This window comes from Cygnus olor, chromosome 2 (assembly GCF_009769625.2).
Source record: "Cygnus olor isolate bCygOlo1 chromosome 2, bCygOlo1.pri.v2, whole genome shotgun sequence".
Classification (NCBI taxonomy): Eukaryota; Metazoa; Chordata; class Aves; order Anseriformes; family Anatidae; genus Cygnus; species Cygnus olor.
In genome coordinates, this window is record NC_049170.1 from 66,214,481 (window position 1) to 66,239,823 (window position 25,343).

The 25,343-nt window shown below is 41.5% G+C and overlaps 1 protein-coding gene across 5 annotated transcripts in view; it reads right to left on the reverse strand.

Moving 5' to 3' along the window:
- LOC121064776 (myosin VIIA and Rab interacting protein) overlaps window positions 1-8,626 on the reverse strand; it is a 232,239-nt gene extending 223,613 nt beyond the window's left edge. For 2 of the 5 annotated variants that reach the window (XM_040546842.1, XM_040546843.1), the window contains exon 1: window positions 8,424-8,626. The gene's annotated coding sequence lies outside the window, so the exon portion shown is untranslated. Of the gene's footprint in view, window positions 1-8,074; window positions 8,253-8,423 lie in introns of those variants that run through there. The other 3 variants (XM_040546839.1, XM_040546841.1, XM_040546840.1) reach the window with 2 other exon arrangements.
- Window positions 8,627-25,343: the final 16,717 nt, after the last annotated feature.

Sequence of the window (25,343 nt, forward strand, 5' to 3'; positions counted from 1 at the left end):
TCAAAGGTTAGCACTGTGTGTTTCTACACATCAACCTTTTTAGGAAATAAATAGGAGTTTCATATTCTTCTTGCTCCCATATCTTATATTAGCTTAAGTACTGAATATGAAGTACAAAAGCGCTACTAAAATCACATTTTATTTAAAAAAGACTGGCATCTCTCACCTGTAGGCAAGAGCCAGAACAAAGCATATTAAACTGTTTCTAAAAACTAGAAACTACTTTATTTAAATAGTAAAGAATTGTTTTTACAGCATGAAGACCAAAGATTAAATTGGAGGACTTCATTTCTGTCATCTACTTCTGACAGATTAAAAGAAAAGATGAATGCCATTACAAAAAGATAATCTTCATAATAAATCATGGTCATTTTATACCTATGAACCAAGCCTACAGCTGATACACAAGCATAAACCCCAGTGGGAATTCAAATGTGATATAAAAGCCAAATTCATTGACCAGAATAATCTTCTCACTGGCAACAGTGAACTCCTAAAGGAGAGGCTGATCCAAGATGTGGCCCTACACCTGAGAAAGATCACAGCTGTCCTGGCATATATTTTGTCATGTATTTCACTGTCATTTGCTTTCTAGTTCCTGTATACTCTCATTTCACTTCAGTCTCATCTTCTACTCTTTATGTTGAATTTAGGCAAAAACGTTCAGCCTTATTTTCTCTAGTTAGCAGCACCTGTCTTATGAAAGAGTGTGTAGTAGTGATGATCAGTCTGACAGCATTCTGAGAGAGAGACAGACTGTTACTTCTCCCAAAACAAGGAAGACAGCTTGGCAAGAAAGACAAAATTGGAGCAGTAATGCGCTGAGACGCAATTGTACCTCGGATGATTGGCCTCTCTTCCACATGCTTTCCATGCAAAGCATGAAATGCAGCTCATTACCGTAATGGACTGTCAACAAGTCCCAGGGGAATAACCACAGGTCAGGGAGAAAGCCAGCACGTGGAGTTAGGGCATGCAACTGGTCTCAAAGAGTCCAACACATTTAGATGTTTGTACAGCTCAAAGCAGGAGACAGCAAGAGCTTCCCGCTGGGTGCCTGACCCGCACAGTGGGACCCTAAGCCCTGCACAGAGAACAGCAGGCTGCTCAACGGGGCTGTTTCCTTTCTTCCACCTTCCCACCAAAACCCACGTGAGAGCATGCGCACACAACACAACCAGCACACAGGTCTTCACACTGTACTTTCTAAGCTTGAGCTAACAGGAGAAGAATACTAAACAAACAGCTCATTTGCATTCCTGCCTCTCTCCTGAGCATTAGCACGGGAGTGAGAACTGCAGAAATGCATTCACCCACCTGGGTTGCACCGTGCATGCCACAGTCTTCTCCCATGACACCTGTCAGTCTCAGCATCACACAATCAATGGCCATGCAGTGAGCTACACAGATCGCAGGGAGATGAAAGAAAGAGCAGATCCTCCTCTGTTTCTTCAGAGAACTGATGGCAGTTTGTATCTTGTTTTAAAAGACAGACAGAGAAGATGGGAAAACTTGCCTTATCTGTGTGACAGTAATACCTGGAAAAAGGCTCAGGTTCAACGCCACATTGAGCCAAGGAATGTTCAAATAGATACTCTTCCACAGGGAGGGAAATAAATATCTACTCTAGAGAGGTTAAACAGAAGCATTTTCCACCTTGTGTGCTTTTAACTATGCAGAAAGTAATATAAAATTCATTCATGAAGAAAGGCATATGAGAGAACACAAGTCAGAATATCCCTGTGCAGATCCCTGTTTCAGATGCTAAAATCCCATCTTCTGAAAGGCCTGAGGAAACTGAATGATAAAGAAGGTCCAATATCATATGAGCTGCTGAGCGGCACGTGACAAACATATTTTAAAGTTAAACACTTTCTCTAGTACCACAGAAGTCTCTATTTGAAAGAACAGATACATAGAAGCATCCTACAGAAAAAAATTCAACAAGCTAGCCAAGAAAACATAGACCCATGAAAGCAATTCTTGCAAGGTCAAGATGCCAAACCATCATTACTATATAAAGCAGTGGTAAGATCTCTCATCTGAGTTATTCATAACTTTTATCTAGTGAAGGAAACACTGAAAGGAAAAGTGAAGCTTTTGTAAGACCTCAAACAGCTCTGGAAGCACCACACATTTCATATCTGCATAGGAATTTAATTTTGCATTTTAATAAAACAGGAAAATCATTATAATAAATTACAAATCTCATAACTTGAAACCTATATAAGTTACAAAAGTAAACAATTAAGTGTATTGTTCGCTACCAAAATATCTAGACCTACCAATATGTAAACACACCACAGGTATACTTTGAATATCCTACATGATAAAATGGATTTTGCCCCCACACCATATGTTATTTTAATTGACACCTCACACCCCTCTTACTAAATCATTCATCCAAATATCCTTAAATTTTAACCAAGAACTAATCTTTGACTGAGAGATTTTGTAGAACTAGAATCAGAAATTTGGGTTTTCAGAGGTAAGAAAATACTTCCAGCAGCAGTTGCCATAGTACGACAGTGTTCTTAGTAGTGCCAGATGTGAAAACAAATTTAATACAGTAAATCATGACTAATTCAAACCACTAACAGGAAAACCCACTGCAAATTACTGCATTTTACAGATTAGCAAGTAAATGAACAAAGTAAACAAAAAAAAAAAAAAAAACACGTCATAAGGCTGTGCCTTCTGCATTCACCCTGACACCTACAAAGTGCTTCTAGCCCTGATTTATGCTAGAGCAAAGAAGAATGGTAAGAGTTACGGCAGAGCAAAGAGTGACATCTGTAAAGCTACATGTCCCAATTCACTGAATCTTGGTGATGAGCTGCAGTTGGTCGACACATAACTTATGCACCACACATGGAAAAAAAGGGTTTCAGAAGCAGGCTGTCTTCGAATATTTTAGATAAACATTTGTTAAGATATAAAACAAGAGTAAAATAAAGCCAGAGCTGTAAAGAGCCTCTGAAAACTGAACTGGAGGCTGGGTTAATCTTTCAGGTGGGAGCATTAATGGTTTAGCTTGTCACCACAGATTTGACACTGGGACCTAAGCACAGTGTGGAGTAGAAGAGACATTGGCTTTGGATGTGAGCTTTACTCTTACACATTAACATGGCACAATGTGGAGTTACCCTGTTATCTGGCCCATAAGTACAAGCCTGAACTTCTCAAGTTTATACAAACAAGGAACATTTACATTCAATTATATGACTCAGTCAGGCATTTGCTGGAGTCAAAGACCAACTTCACAGTCATGTTTTGACTCCTGGCTCACTTCATATTGACTCTAAACTGGAGCAGCCACACTGCTTCTTTAGATTAGGGAACCAAAGAGTTCATCCTCTACACGCTTAGAGAATCAACCAGACAGCACATAGACACCTTTATTCCATCCTTCTTGGGTCTCACAGTGACTATTATCTGGTCAACTTAACAATCGCATTATTAAGCCACCACCTTTAGGGGCAAGTTGGGACACCTCCATACCCAATTAACTTGTTTTTTTTTTTTTACCCCCCCCCCTTTTTTTTTTTATTGTTCCCTTTATTAAGGTCTACTCTCAAAATTGTACACAGCATTACCAGTACACTGAAAAAGCATGCTCCTACATGAGCACCAGCTTTTTAATACCTAGAAAATTACAGTTTCTAGTCCCCTGTGTTAGCTTCTCCAAATTTTTAGATTATCCAGTATCCTTCATGGGTCCTATAGACCTTGATAAAACATTGCCACCAGTTTCCCAATTGAAAGCATAATCTTAGGTATTTTTCAGCTACCGCAACTACATAGATAGCATATTTCTACAAAAGAGGTGCAGACCACTTAATCACACATAGAATCCAAGTCCACAGTATTTCTCCACTGATTGCCCTCTTTTGAACTGTGATATTAACTACTAACTTGGAAGAGGAATCTAAAGCCTCATCATTAAATGTTAGAAGAGAAAGAGGAAGGGGGAGTATAATCAGCTGACCTTCCTCTAGAGCTAAATTGGTTTCTTCATGATTTGGGACTCAATCTATTACTTTTATTCTTGCGTTAATCAACATACGGAGAAGTTTTGGCATGGACTTTTAGATCAAATCTGAAATAGATTCTAGAAACCAAAGTGTATTTTAGAATCCTCCTGAAAGCTCTTTCAATTGCTTTTAAAATCCAGGTTGTTCCAATTCATGCACGACAGTTTTAACTTAAAGCCTACTTGTGGTCTGTCACACAGATGTCAAAGCACTTAGGACTGCTAGTTGTGAGTGTTGAAAGAAAGGCACACTAAGCAGTCTTGGGGACCAGTGAGGGGGGGAGGGATCAGTTCTCTGGCAGAAGGGCAGGATGGAATAAAACCTCTGCAAGATTTACAATGGTTAGAAAAGTAAGTACACTGTGCAACTTGAGGTATTCCAGGACAGTATTACTATATTTCTGTCAACAGCACTTAAATCATATGCTGAGCATCCATGCTGCAGCATAAGCAATAATGGCACAAACCACCAGCACTTTTCATTTGAACTGCACTGTGTCAAAATCCTATTCATACAGCCCAAAAAGAGAGAGAAGAAAATCATGTTAAAGTGACCTTCTGTATCAGAGGTAATGCCTAATAAGCAAAGAAGTTCTTCTTGTATTAGTTTCAGAGAAGATAAAACACCTCATTGCAAGAGCAGAACAGATAATTTATCCTCAAGCTGTAAACATTTTGCTTTCTCTCCTTTCCAGAAGGAAAATAACAGATTATGCAGTCTTCCCCAGGAACAGAAAGTTGGTTTACAACAGCAGATCTACATATTATTCTGCATGCAAGTGGGCTGACAGTGTGGTAAGGGATTGTTTTGTTATTAAAGAAGAAAAGCACGCAAAGATTTCAGGTGGTTTCCTGGCTTCAGGACTTATTAAAACCAGTAGGAATGCAATGGACTTCAACAGCCTTTGGACAAGGCTATACATTTCAGATTGCAACAAGAGACTATATCTCATTTCTACAGTAAACTACCTCAGCACCCTTTGAACAGACTTCACGCAGCCACAGTTTCTGGATCAAGTCAGTTACCTACTTATTCTTCTCCATCAACAAGCAACATCTGTTTCTGGATGCTTCCCTGCTGTTCCAAAAGTTCCGTGCAGCACAACTTGAGCTTGGGTCTTCTTCAGCAGGTAGGGCAAGCTAGAGCCTCCCTGCCTGCCAGCCAACATCAGCAGAACTCAAAAAGACTACTTAATTGATTACCATGAGTCAACTTGAGACAACGCCAATGAAAATGTCTCGTTTGAAAGATTAATCTCCGCGGGTTTTTTCATCCACTTCAGTAGGCGATATTTATTTGAAGGTGTACTTTGCCTTGGACAATCCAAAATTAATTTCTTGCAGTAATATTTATCTTAAAACAACCAGGAGATAACTGCAATAATGAATACCAAACATCAATTTCAGTTTTTCTTTTATGACCATCAATAGGTAGAAAAAAGCACACAGGTAATAAGAAGTAAAAGGAGGTCTGTTTCCTTGAACTTGCTCAGGAGCTAGTGGGTCAGCACAAATTTGCACGACAGAGGTTTTTGTTAGTATAATTCTTCAGAAATAACTTGAAAGAAAGAAGAAAGAAAGAAAGAAAGAAAAAGAAAGAAAGAAAGAAAAAGAAAGAAAGAAAGAGAAGAAAGAAAGAAGAAAGAAAGAAAGAATTGCCCTGCTGTTGAAATGTAATGCATATTGGCCCAGAAAATTAACGTGTTCGTAGAATTTATAAGAATTTAAAAGCCTGTGCTTGCAATAATGCCGAAGTTAGGCTATGACCAGTCAAGCCATTGTGGTCCTTATACTCTACTTATACTACATAATGCTGTTAGGGGATTCATTGCTGCTTTCCACTACAGTGTTTATTCATTTGTTTTCAGGACACAGAAATTTGAAGAAGTTTATTTACTTGAAAACAAAGCTACAGAAAAAATACTATGCTGCATTTTTTTTGAAGCGTTCTTAAAAGACAAAGAAACATGGTAACAGAAATTGTACTGAAAGTTAAGTAGTGGACAGATCATAATCACTAGTTTACACCACATGAATGACAGATCCTAATAGTGTGGGTGTCACATGTAAGGTGTCAAATCAAGGTCTCTCTAAAGGTTGGAGATATGCATCTTTGCCCAATCTCAGAAAGACCTGCATAAAACGAGACCATGGCTTGAAATTCTTTTTTAGCCCTTCTACAAAATTTCCTGTTTGTACTATATATAGGCCAAGTTTCTTTGACAATTTGAGCAGCAATGCAGTGTGCTTCCCTCCACATTGAAATTGCAGCAGTTTACCATCCTCCTCAAGTCCAATAAGCTTCTTCTGAAAGTACACTGTTCCAAATCTCTAAAATATAACAAACTTGAGGCTGAGGGTGGTTTATTTTCTGTCTCTCAGCAGTTCACTAGTAAGCTGAAACCTTTATTATCTCTATATATTTATCTAGTATTAACCTACCTGGACCCAAAACAAAAGCAAGTACAGCACTCCACAGAAAGCTGAGTTAGTTCACCTCAAATCAATGGGTTTTCCTGAAGAGAAAAATTGTCCCTATGGTCTCTGCTTGACTTGTTTCTTTCTACTTATCCAACTCTCTGAGGGCAAGTTAAGGCGGGTTACACTGCAAACTGCAGTTTCTAGTCTGATAACAATAGGTCATGTTAATGTTGGCAGCAACACAAAGGAGTCACATTGTCATGCAGTTGTGCTGTTTATGAACAATAGTACTTTTGGTATATACAGCCTTTCTTCAGCATCGGCCAAGCATTGTTCAGGACTTTTTATTTGTTTAAGTACAAGTTCTTGAAGTGTTCTGTTTACTGCAACTATGAAGTGGGAAAGATGAATTCTTACCATGGCTCATAAAGTCGGGTACACCCTATATAATCAAAAAGCCTGGTTTAGCAATCAACTGTCAATACACTCAGCTATATTCATCAGGTTAGGCTGGAAGCAGGAAATGAACTCAGGAAAATAAATAGAAGTTTTAGTTTTGCTTTGGCTTGTTCTAGAGTGTGATCTTGTATCACCCTAGACAGCACTAGTTAGGATGAAGGCAGTCTGTTAAAAAGCATTAACCCTGTCCTGAAAGGACAGTATTGTGTCACGTGAATCAGAAGCAGATTGAAGATGCAAGTCTATAACGGGGGCAGAGCTCTTCATGAAGCATCTCTCGTCATGGGGGCAACTGGGGTAGAATCGACTTCTGAGAGTTCTCACAGGCAATTCATGTATTGCAGCTGTTGAAAATGATACTCTACTGTTTGTGTCTGCTATGTGTGTTGTGCCAAGCTATCTAACAAAGTCCACAGGAAGGCTTACGAATTGCTGCATACATTTTTGTATCAGCACATGTGTACTGATGCCTTAAGCCTGAGTGTCCAATCTGGTACCTGAGTAATGATGGGTAAAGCAGGAGGCTGAAAGACCTAGTAGAAGATAACCTTCTCAAGCAGATGATGCAGTAACAGAGCTACGTGAGAGCTAGAAGTGACCAGCAAGCACTATGGTTGGACAGTTAGCCGCAGGGACAGAGTCAGTGGTTTCAATACAGCTCACAGTGAACTGCTACCACCATTAATAAGCGAGTGAAAAAAAAACTGTCTAGCCTGATGGACCGCTCCCTCAAAGTCAGAGAAACGTCTGGTAATACAAGAACCAACAATCTTTCCCTCCGTCCTCTCTAGCCTTCCAGAAAAGGGTTATCAGAGGAATGAGTAAAAGCCTTTATTGCCCAAATCCTTGCTGTGCCTATTCTAAAGAGCTCCAGGCTACCCACATCTTCAAAAATGCAGGAAACAGTAAAACGGTACCTATAAGGCTTAAAACCTACCATCTGTCAACGTATATATTGCCAGACACGGCTAACATTCTCGGGAACATGCTTCAGGAGGGATGCACGCACGTTCCAAGGCATTTTATGATCGAACGTGTTTACATTAAACTGAAACCCCAACACAAACCCAAGCATACCACGTAGCCCTACTTAATTAGATTCCCCACGAAAAGTCAGCCTAAGCCATACGGTATTTTCCTCGGGAGTTACGATAAACTGACCTTGATACTAGGAAAACGCATGCTCTTCACCCCGAGGCATACATTACCAGCGCGGAGCCCCCGCGATGCTCCGGCAGGGAGGGGAGGCAGGGGCAGCGCCTCCGCCGCGCCTCCACCCACACCCTCGGTGCCTCTCGGAGAAGTTAACGAAGAGTAAAATCCCCCGTTAACAAAACAACAAACGCCGCGCTCCAGCAGCCGTACCGCCGGCAGAGCGCCGCGGACAGCCGGCTGGCGATGAAACCGAGACGGCTCCTTCCCTGTACGTGCATCCCGAGCGCCGGTGCCCGCAGGAAGGGAGGGCGGCGGCTAGGGACCCCGGGGGGGTGTCCGGCCCCGCGGTACTCACCTGGGGGCTGCAGCAAGATGGAAGGCGGCCGGCAACACGAGCACAAAGCCACGTCGGGCGGGGCTGCGGACCCCCGGAGGGGAGTATGAGGAACCGCCGGGCACAGGACCCCACTCCGGGGAGAAGCCGCTGCTGCGGTGCGGCCCCGCCGCTCACCGGCACCTGCCCGGGCGCCGCCGCCGCCAATGGCCGGGCGGGGGCCGGGCGGGAGGCGGGGTGGAGGCGGAGGGACCGGGGTAAGTGGGGGCGGGCGCCGCAGGGCTGGGCTGTGTGCCGGGTACAAGGATGGAGGCCGCGAGTGAGGGGCAAGGACGGTCCCCGCAAGTCCCGCCGCACCGCTGGGGTCGGTGAGCCGCATCGCTGGGGGATCCGAAGCACCGCGCCCGCCTCCGCTCCTTCTAGGTTGCTCAAGGTTCCTTCCCTCCAGCTCCAGCGTGCGCCCAGGGGTCAGCAGCGATCCTGGCCGTGCCGTAGTATGGTCTCTCAACCCTTGCCCCGTCCTGCCACAAACACGCGTTCGAGATGACCGCAGAGGGTCATCTTGGCGGCTTGCCCACAGCGAGAGAGCTCCTTCGCCAAACAAAGCAGGGGAAGGCAAGCAGATGCTGCCAGGCGGTGCTTGTTTGAGCCTTACTGTGAGTACCGCAGGCAGGCCGTGCGTGGAGGTGTCCTCTGAAATGAGGCCAGAGGTACAAACCGACAGAGGCGCTGCCGTAGGGATTCGGTGCTCTGGAGAATCCTAATGAAGATGTACCATCGTCATCCATTCAAGTGATCAGTGCGTCACTGCTGTAATGCGACCGTGCTTCTTACACATCTGGTATCACTGCAGATTGCACTGCATCGGGCTAATTACTTTTCCTGTGGTGTTATTTTTCACCCTGTTCTTAATGCTTGCTTAACTTCATTTTAAAATAGCTGCAGCTGTTCACTGCAAGGTACATTTTATTTGATCTCAGTTGAAGCGCTTTGTCAAGATGTATTCAGTAAATCTTGGCAGGTTTTCAAGGAAAATATTTTCTAGGAGAATATTTTTGTTTACATTAATTTCATGGTATTACAAATAAACTGGTTTATCAAACGTTTATTTCTATGTTAACTTACACTTCTATGTTAGTAAAGTGAGTGCCACTCTGTGAGACAGACACCCTGTTCATTTTCAAAAGTGCTTGTAAAAATACTTCAGGAATTGTTCTGCATCAAATAGTGGTTTTGTATTTCACAAACATAAATATACGTAAGTATATATTTGGGTATTTCCCAAGCAGAAAAACAACAACAACAAAAAATGTTACTTCTTTAAATAAAAGCTAGAAAAGGAACCAATCATCTTCAACAATAACATTTTTCAGAAGCAACATAACATGGGAACAAATCAGGAACTGACTAAACTAAAGGTCAGTCATTGCCTTTTTCAGAATAGTAATCAATAACATGCACTAAGCATTTTTTAATAATTGAAAAAAATATCTGGGTAGAAATCCATCTCCAATCTTATACTTCTAGCTGAATCACTGAAATAGCTATGTTTTAAAAACAGCCATCAACATCAATTAAATATAACACCCATGACTATATACCATTAGATCAAGTAGGTGAAACTGTGTGACTACTCCTCACACTCATGCTAGTAAGCTAATATTAATGTTGAGTTCAAGAATAACATTTCACCCTTGCCTCAATATTGTACAATTAGATACGCACAAGTTTATACCTTTCCCTGTACTATTTCATGTTCTACTGCACTGGAGGCAAAGCGTTAGGATAGAGGATCATATGTTCCCTACTAGTATAGTAACCAGTATGTTTTTTCTATGCACTCCATACATTACTCCATGGGGAAATTATTAACTTACACCACAATTAACCAATCATTAACAACTGCAAGAGTGCAACTAAGAGAAGGGGAAGAGAAAAGCAAAGCACAAGTGAAGGAATACTGTAATAGTCTTAGGGATGGTATGCTGGACCTCTCTCTTTGTCTGCCTCTCATACCTGTTGGATGTCCTGTTTGTCTTCATAAACTGGTTTTGATGTCTCACTTCAAAAGAAATCAACTTCTCTGCATTGGTAGCAAGTATTTTCTGATGGATGTCAGTCATGTTAAAAAAAAAAAAAACTGCTGAATAAAATCACCTTTTCACCTTTATACAAAAAATTATAAGGGTTTGATGAGTGAAAGTGAGATATACCAGACTTTTGCTAGAGTCATATAAGATGCAGCCATTAAATAATTAGAATATGTATCTAAATACGGACACAGTATAACAGAATTCTAAGGAAGAGAATCTCTGAAGCCAAAGATGAGGTCCAAGTGATAGTAGGGGAATTTTGCCCTGTGAGCAAAATGTGTCTGACCCCTTTGCACCCGGAATGACTGACTGAAGGAACATGAAGATAAGGAGAGGGGACTCTGTAAAGAGGAGCAGGGCATGGAGGGGTACAAGGGATACCAGAAACAATGAGGTGGTCATCAGGGAAAGGGGAATGCACTCTATGTTTATGTAACTTCCTATATCTCTGAAATTCCCAGTTCTCCTTATCTTCACAACAGAGTTATGTTGCAGGTCACGCAGTCTTTGAGTGACAATAACCTCCATATGGAGAGGACTGAAGAAGTGGTCAAACCCCCCCAGTATGCATCTGTAGTACAACAACCACACAGTGCTACCTATATAAGCCGTAGCATGGAAAAATCTTGTAAAAAATAGTGTATCTAGTAATAATGGGGTGCAGGACAAGAAAATAAGTATTTTACTGGTGGTGATTTTCTCTTGTCAGACTTTTTTATAAGGAAAAAAAAAAAAAGTAATCCAAATGTAGATTGAAATAAACTGTTGGTTTTTCCTTGGAAAGCTCTGAACTACATTTGGTGTTGGCATAAGCTACACATGGATATGGGGCCACAGTGACCAACACACTATTCCTGAGCCTTTCCCCAAGCTGCACTGCATGACCAACAGGCTGTCCATCTTTTGTTGAACAGCATACGATTATCACAAAACCTGCAAATAAATAGGTTTAGGAGGGAATAAAATTTGCACTGGTATCACTCAGAGGATATACAATGGGATGGAAAGAGATAGTGTTAGCAAACGCATTCACACTGCATTATATAAAGGACTTTGTTGACAATCACAGAATACTCAGGCATGTAGGAAGGTATCTTTTCTGAAAAATAATAATAATAATAATAATTAAAAAATAATTGCATGCAAAGAGTTCTGAAAATCAAAAGGCTGTGTCTAAACTGGAGGGGAAAGGCACTCCAGCTCCTGGATTCAGGAAGAGGAGCTTGCCCCATCCACATGAGGAGAAGAGCTGGGAGCAGAGAAAAGTCTCCTTCCTGTGTGTCCCCTGCCTGAAAAAACTCAGGGACTGGAAGGGAACTGTGGTGGCATCTGGCCCTGTCCTGTGGCCCCGCAGGTGACCACTGACCTCAGAGGAACTTTATGATTTGCATTCATTTCAATGAGACAGGGGCCAGGTTTTTGGCCTTCTTGGCATTGTTCATATCTCTAATAAGAAAAAGGGTCCCAAACTTGCAAAGTTTGCTTTCTGAGTGTCCCCAGCCTTTGTGACAAAGGTAGACTTTCTTAGGCAAACAGAGCATGGAAACTGGGTATGCAAATTGGGACAGTACCTGTTAGACAGGGACAAGTCACTGTGTCAGCCACAGGGACCCATTATGAATTTATGTCAGCCCATTGCTATCTCAGGGCAGAATATAAAGAAAATAATACGTAATTAAGCCTCTCTTGCTTTCAACAGATCTGTTAAGACCTCAAAGTATTTCCATAAAATGTAGTGAACAATAATTTGATAGTAATAACTTGGATGCCATTGTAACCTTTTACCTTACGGTATCAAAGAACTGCATAAATACAAATGATTTTATGAAGTATGCAACACGGTGTACTAGGATAACTCAATTAAACCAGTTAAGTAATTCATAGCCATGGGCAAATAAGAAAAAAATGAAAGAGCTTAGAATAACGGACAAATTTTTAAAAATCTATAATACATACAGCATACACTTTCATAGGGCACTTTGCCATGACTTTTCTTCAGAGATGCCCACAGTCATGTTCCCTGCCCTATGAGCCTCACAATGCGAGTGTGAACAGAGAAAAGGAAAGATGAGAGAAGACAGAATTAAGATTATATACATATTTTAGTAAAGAAGAAAGCTTGAAGAAGTTTTCCTATTGAACCATAAGCAGAACTTAGGCAAGCTAACACTTTGAAAGGAAACAAGTATACCAGAGTCTCAAAACTGGGATGAGAACAGAAAGAGACAAGCTGTAACTGACAGAGCAAAATGATTTGTTGTGATCAGCAGTGGTGTAAAGAGGTGAGTGGTTGTGAGGGTGTCATTTTGTTTTTTCTCTGTGGTCAGCTAAGAGTTAACAACAGGAATAGGAGTTAGTAAGAGAGATGGCAGGGCAACAAAAATGGTGGGAAGAGCTACCCATGATTATAGGGAAGAAGAATCAGAATGGGAAGAAAGGTTTTGGAAGAGAACAGAATGCTGATGGTACCTCTGTAACTGTAGATTTCCTCATTCATATAGGGTGTATAAATGAAATCTTGAAGGTGTCTTGAGGAAACATGTTGCTGCAGTGAAATGAAGGCTCCGTTAATGCTCTTCCCTTATGTCTGCCAGTATATAGGAGAAGACAAGTTTCAGCTCTTACATTTCTACAACTGAAAAGAAATTTCTTAGAAAGTGTGCTGCGTTCTCTAATTGACCTGAAGAATGTACTTCATTTTGTTACAGTGGCTGAAATACACAAGGCAAGTGTCCTTCATCCACAGTGGTTTGTTTATACTCATCCTTATCTCCGTTAGTCCCACCTTTCCTGCAGTAACTCCTTCTTGTTCATTAATGCAAGGACAAGCAGCAGCACCAGGAAGAGAGCCACTGAAGTTTTTCTTTGGAGCTTAATTTATATCCTGTGCAAAGTGGCGCTGAGGGTGTGGTAGAATCTTTTGTACAATTCAGTGCTGTTTTGTTTACAAATTAAAAGAGAGAGAGAGAGAGAGAGAAAGCTGCATGGTGGTCAGGAGAAGAATACGGAAAAAAAAAAAAAGTCTTCAGCTAGCCAGGAAAATATTTGTAAAATATTTGTATTTATCTTAAGTCAGCTTTGACTTCACAGATTCAAACACTAACTAAATGGGAGCCAGTATTAGTTCAGTTCTTGTTCCTCCTGTGCTTATAGGTATTTTCTTTCAACCTTTTTTTTTGTTTCTTTGTAGCAGAATCAATAGGTGGCTGTAACATTTTGGGTCAAAACAAAAACATCTAAAAACTCTTTGCTTGACTGCCTAGACTACTGGTTCAATTCTCTAGCAGTGTCCAACTGCTCATTTGATTTAAATGTAGATTTTTTCCACCTTTGATGCCCAAAGCCAGACTACAGTCAAGTAGGTTATTTTTCATAGAAAGACCTACTAAATGTTCTTCATATTCAAATAAGTGGAGCTTTTTCATTATTTGAAATTATTTGAAATTCTAGAAGCTGTCATCATCCCAACTGCCTTTGGCTAAAGCTGCTAAATGTAGGTGGTGGTGTTAGAGGTTTTTTTTTCCCCCCATATAATAACTCTATACAATCTATCTTCAGATGCAAAGATTATACACTGTATAAACCCCTGCTTTCATTTAACAAGCAAAATCACAGCAGTAATGTACCAAATCCATATCACAGTCTTAAAATACTAGACAGTACAAAAACAGTGAATTCCCTTAAGCAAGATTAGTGAAAATTAAAATATATTAACTTATTAGATTTTAGTACATTCTGAGTAATTTTCAGAAATTCTTGTGTGAAATAAAGCCTAATCCTGACAGTAAATTCTGTGCAGGAATACAGTCAATAAAACCAGTTGAGCAGAGTTTTCTAACCTTTTATTTGGGCTATATAGAATTTAACCACTTTCAGATGCAGAGAAAAGGTGAGCTTGCTCATTTTTTTCTTTCCCATTAGGCCACTGTATGAAATTAGGTAAGTTTTCATGCACACAAGTATTTATACAATTATAAAACTTTATGTACCTATCTTATATCTAAGTCTTCTGTGATATTCATCTTTTCAGAATTATTACCACATGGTTGTTGAAAAAAATGGATTTGGTAAACAGTAAAAATGCCTAGTGACAGTGGGGCAAGCTTTTTTGAACAACACAGTGTAGTTTATGAACATTGCTGAGCCAGGAACACAGACTATATTAATTAGATGCACTGACAGGTAAGCTATACCCAGCTGTATTAACAACAGATACAGAGGAACTTGTCTTCACAGCGCATCTACCAGAGAGAGTTATTAAAACAAAAATAATCAAGAAAAAATGATTTCTGTGATGACTTTTGCATTTAGTTAGCTTCTTTGTCACCAAACCCAAAGTTTAGAGACAAACACATAGCAGCAATAGTTATGTCAATTAAAAGATGGTTGCATGCCATAACCCCTTTGCAGAAAAGAATTGAGTCAAAGTATTATGAAAGTAAATGTGTCACATGCTGGCGCACGAAATGACATTACTGTTTGACATATTCTTGCACAACTGCTCATATGCCCTGATTATGCTCTCAGTATACTTTGAGCTGTGCTCTTTACAAACCCCTAGAAAATACATCGTTTTTGTTTCAAAGAGCTTACCCCATGAATGCTCTAATACCCCTCCCTGGATTATGTATAATCAGTTTGTTCCTTGGTGTTTTTTCACACACACAAAAAATTCTTCTTACTTAACTTAACCCCAAAATAGCATGGAACATACTGGAGCAGGATTATATTTGTTGCAAGCTGCTGAAATGACTGTGTGGTTTATGCAAATCAGATCCTCCAGGGATTGTCCCAGATCCACAGGAGGTTCTTCTGTTTTTCTGCCTGCCTTGGGACCCCACATTAGCTGTTATACTTTCCCATCTTGTTTTAAAGTTCTTGTGCCTGACAAGACCATGCCAGCTTTTTTCACTTTAGCTAAGTCCTCATTGAGGGCTACGGACATAGCACAAATACATCCTTGTGCAAGGCTACAAATATCTCTGCAAGGCTTGTTCCTCCTTTAACTTTGCCAAAATTAACAGTATCTTACTGCAAAAGAGATTTCAGGAGTTTCTCATTTTTTATAATTCATATAAGAATCACCTTTCCAGTTTGGAAACTGGAGTATACCAGCATTTCCATACACCCAGGAACAAATCAAACATGCCCTCTTTCCCTGATCAGCTCTAAAACTAACAGGGTGTGTCATACTAGACAAATATTTATATACTGATCTTCATTTCCTTGTTCAAGTTCCTGGTGAATATATACAAATACAGTCACTGAGATTTTAAAATCTGAAATACCCACATCTATTAATTAATTAGGAATTTAAGGGGAGAGACTGGTCTCTAACTGTAAAGCTCAAATAGTTTGATTTCTTATGGGTGCCAATTACCGTTCTCCTCAGTGGCATCTCTACTGTAGGCCATGGGGTAATGAAGAAAGCTGAGTAATGAGTACAAATAAGATATCTGTGCAATATTAATAAAGTCAATAAAAATTATACATGATTTGTACTGAAATAGGGTCTAGAATGGAGAATGTTTGTCTCATTTTTCACATGCGGTGCTGTCAGGACTAGAAGGCTCTGCAACCAAGTCTTAATCCAATGGTCTTTCTGATAAAATCATCCTTTCTTTCCTGACATCTACTTTGGAGGCCCTCAACTGATTTCTTGTGGTCATCCTTATGAAGGATTACTCAGATGTCTTTGCTGTTGGCTGAGGAGACAACTCGAGGACCAGAAAGATGCCTGTGACTCCTCATAGCAGGACACAGCAGGACTGACAGCTGGTTGTCCTAGGAGAAAGAGCATGGACCCTGACAGTGTAGAAAATAAAAACAAAAACAAAATCCACCCCAAAACAAACAAACAAACAAAAAACAAGAGTGCTGATTACTTTAAACACACATGGGCAGTAGCATGGCCATAAATGCCAGCCTGTTGCAAATGGCCTTCCTGGGTGGGTGTTTTCCATGCATCAGTACCAATGATGTGCTGCACATTGCTACCACCCAATATGTGAAAAACCGTGGTTGTCTGGATCCTCTCTGAATGGAAAACCATCCAGATCAGGCCTCCATGGGCATGAGCAATTAAGCTGTTACAGCTCAATTGCTTGATGGCTTCATTTCTGGAACAGCAGATGGACCACAACTCATACTGGAAATTTCAGCCCTTTGGATTTCAGTGCTCCTGGCTCTGTACTTTTATGTACTTATGTCCGAATACTGAAGCTGGAGTCATCCTGACATGCAATTTGAAACGCAGCCCCACTCTCCCGTTCCCAAGTGATGGTATTGTTGAGGTTCTTTACTTAACAAAAGTGGATATTTTGACAATGAAGAAGTGAAAGGGGAATGCAAAGGGACAGGCAGAGAAGATTCAGGATCCCTGTAGCCCCCAGGCGCAGCTTTATCTTTGAAGTGAGGTTCTCTGAATGAGAGGTGGTGGGGATAAGGATGAATTCTTGATAAAGAGCAAGACAGAAAAGCATAGGATTTTACCAGCTGTATGAATAATGAAAATAAAATTCCTTCACCCTGTTGAGAAAGTCTAATTCAGGAGTGGGACATTTGTACCAGCTTTTCTGGTCAGCTGTAGTACCTGAATATCCTTTCCTACTTATAGAGAAAATTATAAAGAAGCAGCTACACACACTCATGGAAGCTGATATGTCAAATCTAGGACATATCTGGAACACAGGAAAGGGAAAAAGGGACATGTTATGAGACGGTACTTTATAATGGTACTTTTAGTGGTGGACTTTAGTACTAGGTTAAAGATTGGACTAGATGATCTTAGAGGTCTTTTCCACCCTGAATGATTCTATGATTATATAATAAGTGATGGGAAAGAAGACAGCAAAGTAAGAAAATAAACTCATGCATTTCTGACTTCCATTTGTGTGGCTGTGATTGTTGTTACTTTGCAGGACTACTATTCATATATAGGATTACTTAGATTTATTATTTAAAGTAAAAGTTAAGTGAATGGTTGTCTTTACCAATACAAGGACAAAGCAACAGCAAAATGGTTCGGATACTTGTTGAAATCGGCTTATCTAGGAGAAGATGAACACAGGAAAGACAAAATTGTGAAGATGTTCGGAGAAAAAATACCCTAAAGACGTTTTCAAGAGCTGGCAGTACAAGTGAACAGTGAACTCTCATTTCACAGGAGTCACATGTCATTTTTGGTGAGATCCCTCTGCCTATACTGTACCAGACCTATAATAGATGAGACCAGTGATTTCATAGCAAAAATAACTTCCTTGGGAAATATGAGCCAATTGCTTTCCAAATTTTTGTGACTACATTTAGTATTTTGCTTATTATTGTTTTATTATTTTGAAGATTTTTAAATGGTTTCCTGTGACATTATATCTTACACACCCATTCAGAGAATTAATTTGGTTGAGTTGCAGCAAGTATTTCATATGTACAAATACTTTATTTTTACCTATCTGAATATTCAAGTGTACTTTTCATCTACCAACTACTAAAAGTCTGCTCCTCAAATTAAATTATCCTTTTTACCCTGTCAAGATAGGAAAATATATACCTACTATTCATTAACTTTTTTAATAAATGAAATAATAAAGGACATCAGCAAAGAATCCAGCAGTAAACTGAGCAACTGTTCTTGCACTCTAACTATGAGGATAAATTGGATTTTTTTCCACAATAAATCTTCATGAAAACTAGTTATTTATGTCTTTGGCCTGCTTTCTCCCTCTACTGGTCTGAAACAGAATCTTTCCGATAGGAAATTTCAAGACCTTTCATATTAAAATTTGACCTTTGTATTTGTAGGACAGCAAAGCAAGCATGATGTCCCCAGAGCTCATTCTTTGCAGTACTAGTGAATCATATGCCACGGTAGTTCATGAGCAAGTGAGAAAAACAATAGACATCTTCAATGCTCTGGCCATATTTATGATAATTCTTCTTAAAATACCTCAGCTCTGTAGGGATTTGAGCTTGATGAGTTACACAATAGCACAAGAGTTAATCATGAATCCATGATTAATTTGTCATCCTGATCTTCATTCAAGTGATAAGCACAGTTGTTGGTTGAAGTTTCCTCTCTGCTAAGCAAAATGGAACCAGGGATGAAAAAAGATGGGGGACAATTGTCATGAACACACCATATTGCAAAAACATCACCATATCTCTGAGGCTTGGAGTTCCTTGCTAATGAGATGTCAGCCTCGGTGAAGGTTGCATTCAAGTGGTGTTGTCACTAAGTTCCTCCTCAGTCATGTTTCTCTCTCCTTGGGCAGCCACATGGTGAGCTAGCCCAAGGAACTTGTCTGGCCAAAAACTGTCTTCCCATATAACTCTCAAAACGTTCATTTTTAGCCAGCAACTTGCACTTCAATCAGCTTACCATGACAGTGAATCTCCACCTGGTGTTCTGAAATCTCAATGTTCTCCGTTTTTCCTTAATATAGCATTAACTTGACTCACCACATTTCCTGTGCTCTTATTCCAGAAGGAGATGTTCACTATCTGTCCCTGGTTTTCTACCTTTGCTTTGCGTCTAAGCAATGTCCTTTAACATACAGTGCCAACACAGGTAAGCCTGCTAACACTGAAGTTTGCCTAACCGCTTTGCTGGATCAGGCACAAGTGCATTTCCCCAGGACACAGGGGAACAGGCCAGTATAGAACATGCTCAGATAAAGATATGCTGGACACCCACCTTCCCTGTATCATTTCCTCTAGCCTACAGAAGAAATACTGATTTTTAGCATGACTCATTGACAAGTTTTTACCTCAGTGTTTGCAATTGATGAAGGTTCCAATCACAGCCTTCCTCTATTCACAGCAAGATAACCAGATGATTTCCTTTGGAGCTGAGCTCTCCAAGGGGCCAGCTTGGACTGCTGCTTCTCCCCAGCCAGCCCAGCAGCATTACAGATTTCCTCTGCATCAGGCTGCTGAGGTTTGTGCTCCTGGAACAGGAATCCACTGTGTTTGCACAAACAGCAGATCAGGGAGAGCAGATCCACAGGAGAAGGTTCCCACATCAACAGCGCAGATTCATTTCTGCACTGCAAATTGCTTTACTTTTGCTGGTGCAACCTCAACAAAGCCTGTTATTCAGGGCCTATAAAATTAATGGCTTTTTTTTTTTTCCCCACCACAAGCTGTCAGCTTGCAGTTGGGGGGGTGGGGGGTGGGGTAGGGGGGTGATTACCAAAAGTAAATGTAAAAAAAAATCACAGCTTGTAAGCACCATTATGTTTGATGACAATGTGAATGTTTGCTGAGGAGCTCAGAGAAAAGGAAGAAGAACAGATACTTGTCAGTGTTTAAAGGTATATAACCTTGCTTTCAAAGGAGAAGAGATTGCTAAGGTAGAAGAAAGAAGCCAAGCTCAGCATCAAGGATGACTGAGCAAGTGTTTAAAGCTAATCACAATTTGGAAGGGTGTCCAGTTGTGAGGCAGGAAAAAAAAGAGAAGTCCAAAACCACGTGGCCAAGGAAAGGAGAGAAACACTCAGGAAACAATCCATGAGTAGAACAATTGGGCAGTAGGAGAGCAGGTCTCATAATGCTGGTAACTTGTAAATTAAGTTTCTGTTGTTGCATCAAAAAGAATTAATTAAACCTGAAGAGCAGCTACCACTCCCTCCCGGTTTTACCTCACAGCTGTATAAATTGTACCCATACCAAGACTGCCTAGGTTGAGTTAATGATTGGTATTTGAGAGTTTCCTTGAAAATCATTACAAACCCCTGCATTCTTCCTCACTACTTTGTCTGAAGAAAGCAGTGACATCTCCCAGCAAAGTGCCTAGGTTTTATAGGAAGACATTTAGCTTCCTGTTCCCTTTAACACATTTGATATGAAGTCATCCATCTCTGTGTACTCGGATGAGACAGGTGGGCAAGAAAGCAAGAGGAGCAGGCTCTGCTTCCTGACATGTCCCCACAAAATAGGGCAGTTGTTCAATATACAAGGAGAGGACATGGCTTTGCCATGAAACAGGTAGGAGAAAAGAGGACTGTAGTGGCTGCCAAATATCCCAGACAATCAGGACCTAAGTCTTTGATTTCTAGACCAGCACTGGACATGTTAAAGCTTCTGTTTATACTCATGTAGTCCTGCCAGTGCTTAAATAGAGCACCTGGGCACTGTCTGCACTGAGATGATAACCACCACCATCACCACTGCTGCCACCACCCCAGGATGCATATGAGCACAGCAGGTCTTATTAGGACCCAGCTGAGAGAAGAAAAGGGAAGAAGAAAAGGCTGGCTGGGCCTAGGGAAGAGACACGTGAGGGACATGCTGAGACATGTCTGTAGGAGCGGGAGGACCAGCAAGCTGCTAAGCCACAGAAGTGTTAATTGTTAAATGTAGCTCAGACAACCCTGGCACATGATGAAAATGCACCCAGAGCTTCCTACTTGGCTGCTATTTGCTCATTTCTCTTCATCCAATTAGAGACATTTGATCCAAACAGTTTAACATCACTCTTTGATTTCTGGTGGCTGGAAGAACCTACGTCCTCTCACCAACTTAACCAGTGACCGCTGTTTGGTAACTCGGCCTGAACAAACTTCTGCTCACACTGCATAACTCAAGCCTGAACCATGGCAGCTTACTTGGACTTCATGCCTGCCCAACCATGGGGTTTCAACACCATCTGCTCCAGCCCCAAACTGGCATAGCAAAGCAGTGAACCACATCCACAATTCATATCTGTGTGCTCCTGCCACAGAGAGGGCACTGGGCCAGCAACATCCTTTGTGGACCAGACCCTTGTCTCGTCCCCGGCTAGGCCCGAGCCCAGTGCTCTCGGTGTGCTGCAGCCTCTTCTTACCCCTTTTCCTCCAGCCTGCCTTGCTTTGGCCAATTCCCCTAAAACGATTCTGAGCGGAATCATGGAGTCTTGAGAAAACAGGGCAAGCAGGTGGAGGATGAAATAAAACTGATTGCACTTTGGAGAATGGCTTAAAGCTGCTTGCTATCAGCCCCTGATGGTGCACATGTCATGTCTGCTGTCTGCTTACTTCTTGAATTCCTTTTACAAGTTATTCCAGTCAGGGGAAAATAGAAGTGACAAGCAATGCTGACAGGCTCATGATCTAAAGAGAATAGGGGCAAAGTCCTCTGTGAGATGTTAAAAAATAGATGTGCTGTAAAGGGTACAGAAAGGTACATACCGAATTTCTTTCCCCCTCATGCTGCTTCTGCAGGCACTTTAAATGCTGGCAGTGTCACCACACGATTTGCTGTATGTATTTAATGAGGATGGCAAGGCACACTGCTGTGCAGCTGTCAAAATGCAAGGATTGCATGCTTTGGGATCATTATCTAATCTGCTCCTCCAACATAGCAAAAAAAATCATACAGCTTTTGCCTTAATTACTTACGCAGCTGTCAGACATATTTGCAGTAGAAAAGTTAACATATCGTCAGTTACTGCAGATCAATTTGATGTATGACAGATTACGAAACAGAGTGGGGATGTGACAGTGTTTGGCTGGGCATTTTCCCATTTGAATTATCCTCCCAAGCTTCCTGGAACCAGCTATCATATACACATTCCTGATGTTGTTATTGTCTTCCTCGTTAAAATAGTAGGAATGACTTGCGGAAAACAGACTCCACAAGCTGTTAAGGCTGTAAAGTAGGTGTGTTTATTCAGCGCTGGGCAGCACGGCGGGTAGTCCCACCACAATCGTGCACACCCACCACAGTAGTTCATCTTGTATTTATACAAAAGGGGTTACACAGGTAAGGGATTGCCTATACATATTCATAACCTCTCCCTGAAAGGGTGGTCTTTATTACAATGAATTCCGGGAAATCATTTCCATTGTCTCCACCCTGTCCTGATTAGTTCACAATACCTATAGAAATCCCTTATCTTCCAGAGCCCTCCTTTCTCAGTCCTGATTAGTTTACAGTACGTATAGAAATCCCTTTAGCATTCATTTCTTACTTCAGGAGCAGTACATGAAATCACAAACTTTTTAACAAACTAAGCACACAATTAACAATGAAATTATGCTTTCTTTCCACAGTTTTCCTCAGTGGCAGTTTAGTGCAGTCTTTTACAAAAAGTCTTAGCTTGGTTAGAAAGATCAGATTTATCAAGACAGTTGCAATTAATTATAAGGTGTCTCTATTACCTCTAAAGGCTACTGAAAAGAAATTGCATACTCAGCTCTGCCTACCAAGACAGGCATTCACAATTATGTGGAGACGATATCCATCCCATTTAAATAACTTTTTATCATGGGTTAGTGGAGGGCTGTACAAGGCCAATTAAATTTCTTATTGGCAGTAAGATAAAGACAATGGTTGTGATAGGAATTCAATAACATTGTATATGGGTAGTTATTTTGCAGTGAAAATATGTCAGTGGAAAATGGAAAATACTCCAGTTAATAAGCACTTAGCTAATACATACTAAAAATTAGAAATATTCCCATGAAATTTAGGGTGTTACTTTAAGAAATTCATACTGGATTCGGTAATTCTTAGCGGTCACCAGTGTATTGTACTGTAAAGGGAATTTTTTATTTCAGCACCTTAATCTTAGGCTGAAAAATAAGAGAAAGCTTACTAAGAAACTCCAGCTAGCATGAACTTTGCAGAGAATGACAGAAATGTTCTCCCCAGGACTTTGGTAATACTAAAACAATTTACTCAGCATTGAAATTGACCTACCTGCATACCTGTGGTGGTTTTACTCGGGTGGGCAGCCGAGCTCCACCACAATTTCTCTCTCACTTCCCCTCCTCAAAGGGAAAGGGGGAGAAAAATATGATGCAAAGGACTCAAGGGTTGAGATAAGGACAGGGAGATCACTCAACAATTATTGTGATGAAAAAAACAGACTTAGCATAGGGAGATAGTAAGATTTATTGACTATTACTAACAAGCTAGAGAAGTGAGAAACAAAGGAAAGAAACCAAAAACACCTTCTCCCCATCCACCTACTTCCACCTCCTCCCCCCAAGCGGCGCAGGGGAATGGGGAAATGGGGGTTGTGGTCGGTCTATAGCACTTTGTCTCTGCCACTCCTTCTCCGTCACTCTCATCCCCTGTGCCGTGGGGTCCCTCCCACAGGATGCAATCCTTGCTGAACTGGTCCTGCGTGGGCTTCCCACAGGCAGCAGCTCTTCAAGAACTGCTCCAGATATGGGTCTGTACCATGGGGTCCATCCCTCAGGAGCAAACTGCTCTAACCTGGGTCGCCACAGGCAGCAGCTCCTGCCAGGTCACCTGCTCCTGTGTGGTCTCCTCTCCACAGGCTACAGGTCTGGCCCGGAATCTGCTCTGACAGGGGTCCTCCACAGGCCGCAGTGAAACATGGGATTAGAAATTAGAGAGTGATTGATTAAGAATGAATATGTAGGCAACACTCATTGCTTAATATGTGCTACATTTGCGATGTACTTTGCCTGTGCTGCACTTAGGCCTCCAGATAACAGGAGCCCCTAGGACCCCAAGAACCAGATCAAACCAACCTTATGGTTCGGACTTTGACCAAGGGCTCAGAGATAAGGAGGACTGTTCACAAAAGGACAAGATAAAGAATGTCAAACATGCAAGGCCTCGAGATAACATGAGCCCCTCGGACCCTGAGAACCGGACCAAACCAACCTTATGGCCCAGATTGTGACCAAGGCCTCAGAGAGCATGCGCAAGGAGATGAGGTGAAAAGTTCAACCCTGATGAAGACATCTTACTTCATCCTCACAACCCTCAGCACCCACCACCAGAAGGCACTGTGCAAGCGCAGATGGGAGGAGTTTATGGAAATGACTTCTTGGAGCTAATTTTAATACTGAGCAGGGACAAGTCATGCATATGTATAGGCGTACTGGGAAACTTCATGCATATATAACTCTTTACTGTATATAACCAAAGCAAGTTGCCGCATTAGAGCGTGCACGACTTTGGCGGGACTACCCCCCATGCTGCCCAGCGCTGAATAAACATACCTACTTTACAATCTTACTGATTGTGGAGTCAGCTTTCCACGAGTCAGCAGCTTCTGTCAGTGCAGGTCCACCTGCTTCACTGTGATCTCCTCCATGGGCTGCAGCATGGAACCCTGCTCCACCGTGGTACTCCAAGGGCTGCAGGAGGACAGCCTGCTTCACCATGGTCCTCACCACAGGCCGCAGGGGACTTCTGCTCCAGTGCCTGGAGCACCTCTCCCCCTCCTTCTTCACTGACCTTGGCTCCTGCAAGGCTGGTTCTCACTCCTCTCTCTCTCCCAGCTGCTGTGTAGCAGCGTGGTTTTTTTTGTTTGTTTGTTTGTTTTGTTTTTTCCCCCTTTCTTAAATATGCTCTCACAGGGGCGCAAACTGTGGGAGTGTGAACATCGAACTCTTAACAATGAGGCCAGGAGGAATGTAAAGTGTTTAGAAGGAAAAAAGGTGATTCAAAAGACGCTTTGCTGTCACACAGACTGTTTGTTCTCCAGTCGTTAAGACATGGAAGTTTCTGGGTGTTTGCTGTTGCCCGGCAAAGTTGTTGACCAATGAATAGTTAGTGGAAAAGTACTGCTGTAGAGCGAATGGTATAAGAAGGGAGCCTGCCCTCAATAAGGGAGTTGAAGTTATGTCATCAATAAAGTAGTAGCAGTTACTGATCCCTAAAAGAACCCTGGTGTCTGTGTGGTCATTACACCACAAATGGTGCCCAAACAGGGACATGAAGAACACTACGCCACAGCAAACAACATCGCTTATTGGCTCCGATCTGGTCAGCAGCGGAGCCCTCACCTAACATGGGGCAGCTTCTAGATTCTTTTCACAGAAGCCACCCCTATGCCCCCCTCCTACCAAAACCTTGCCACATAAACCCACTACAGTACCACAGCCAG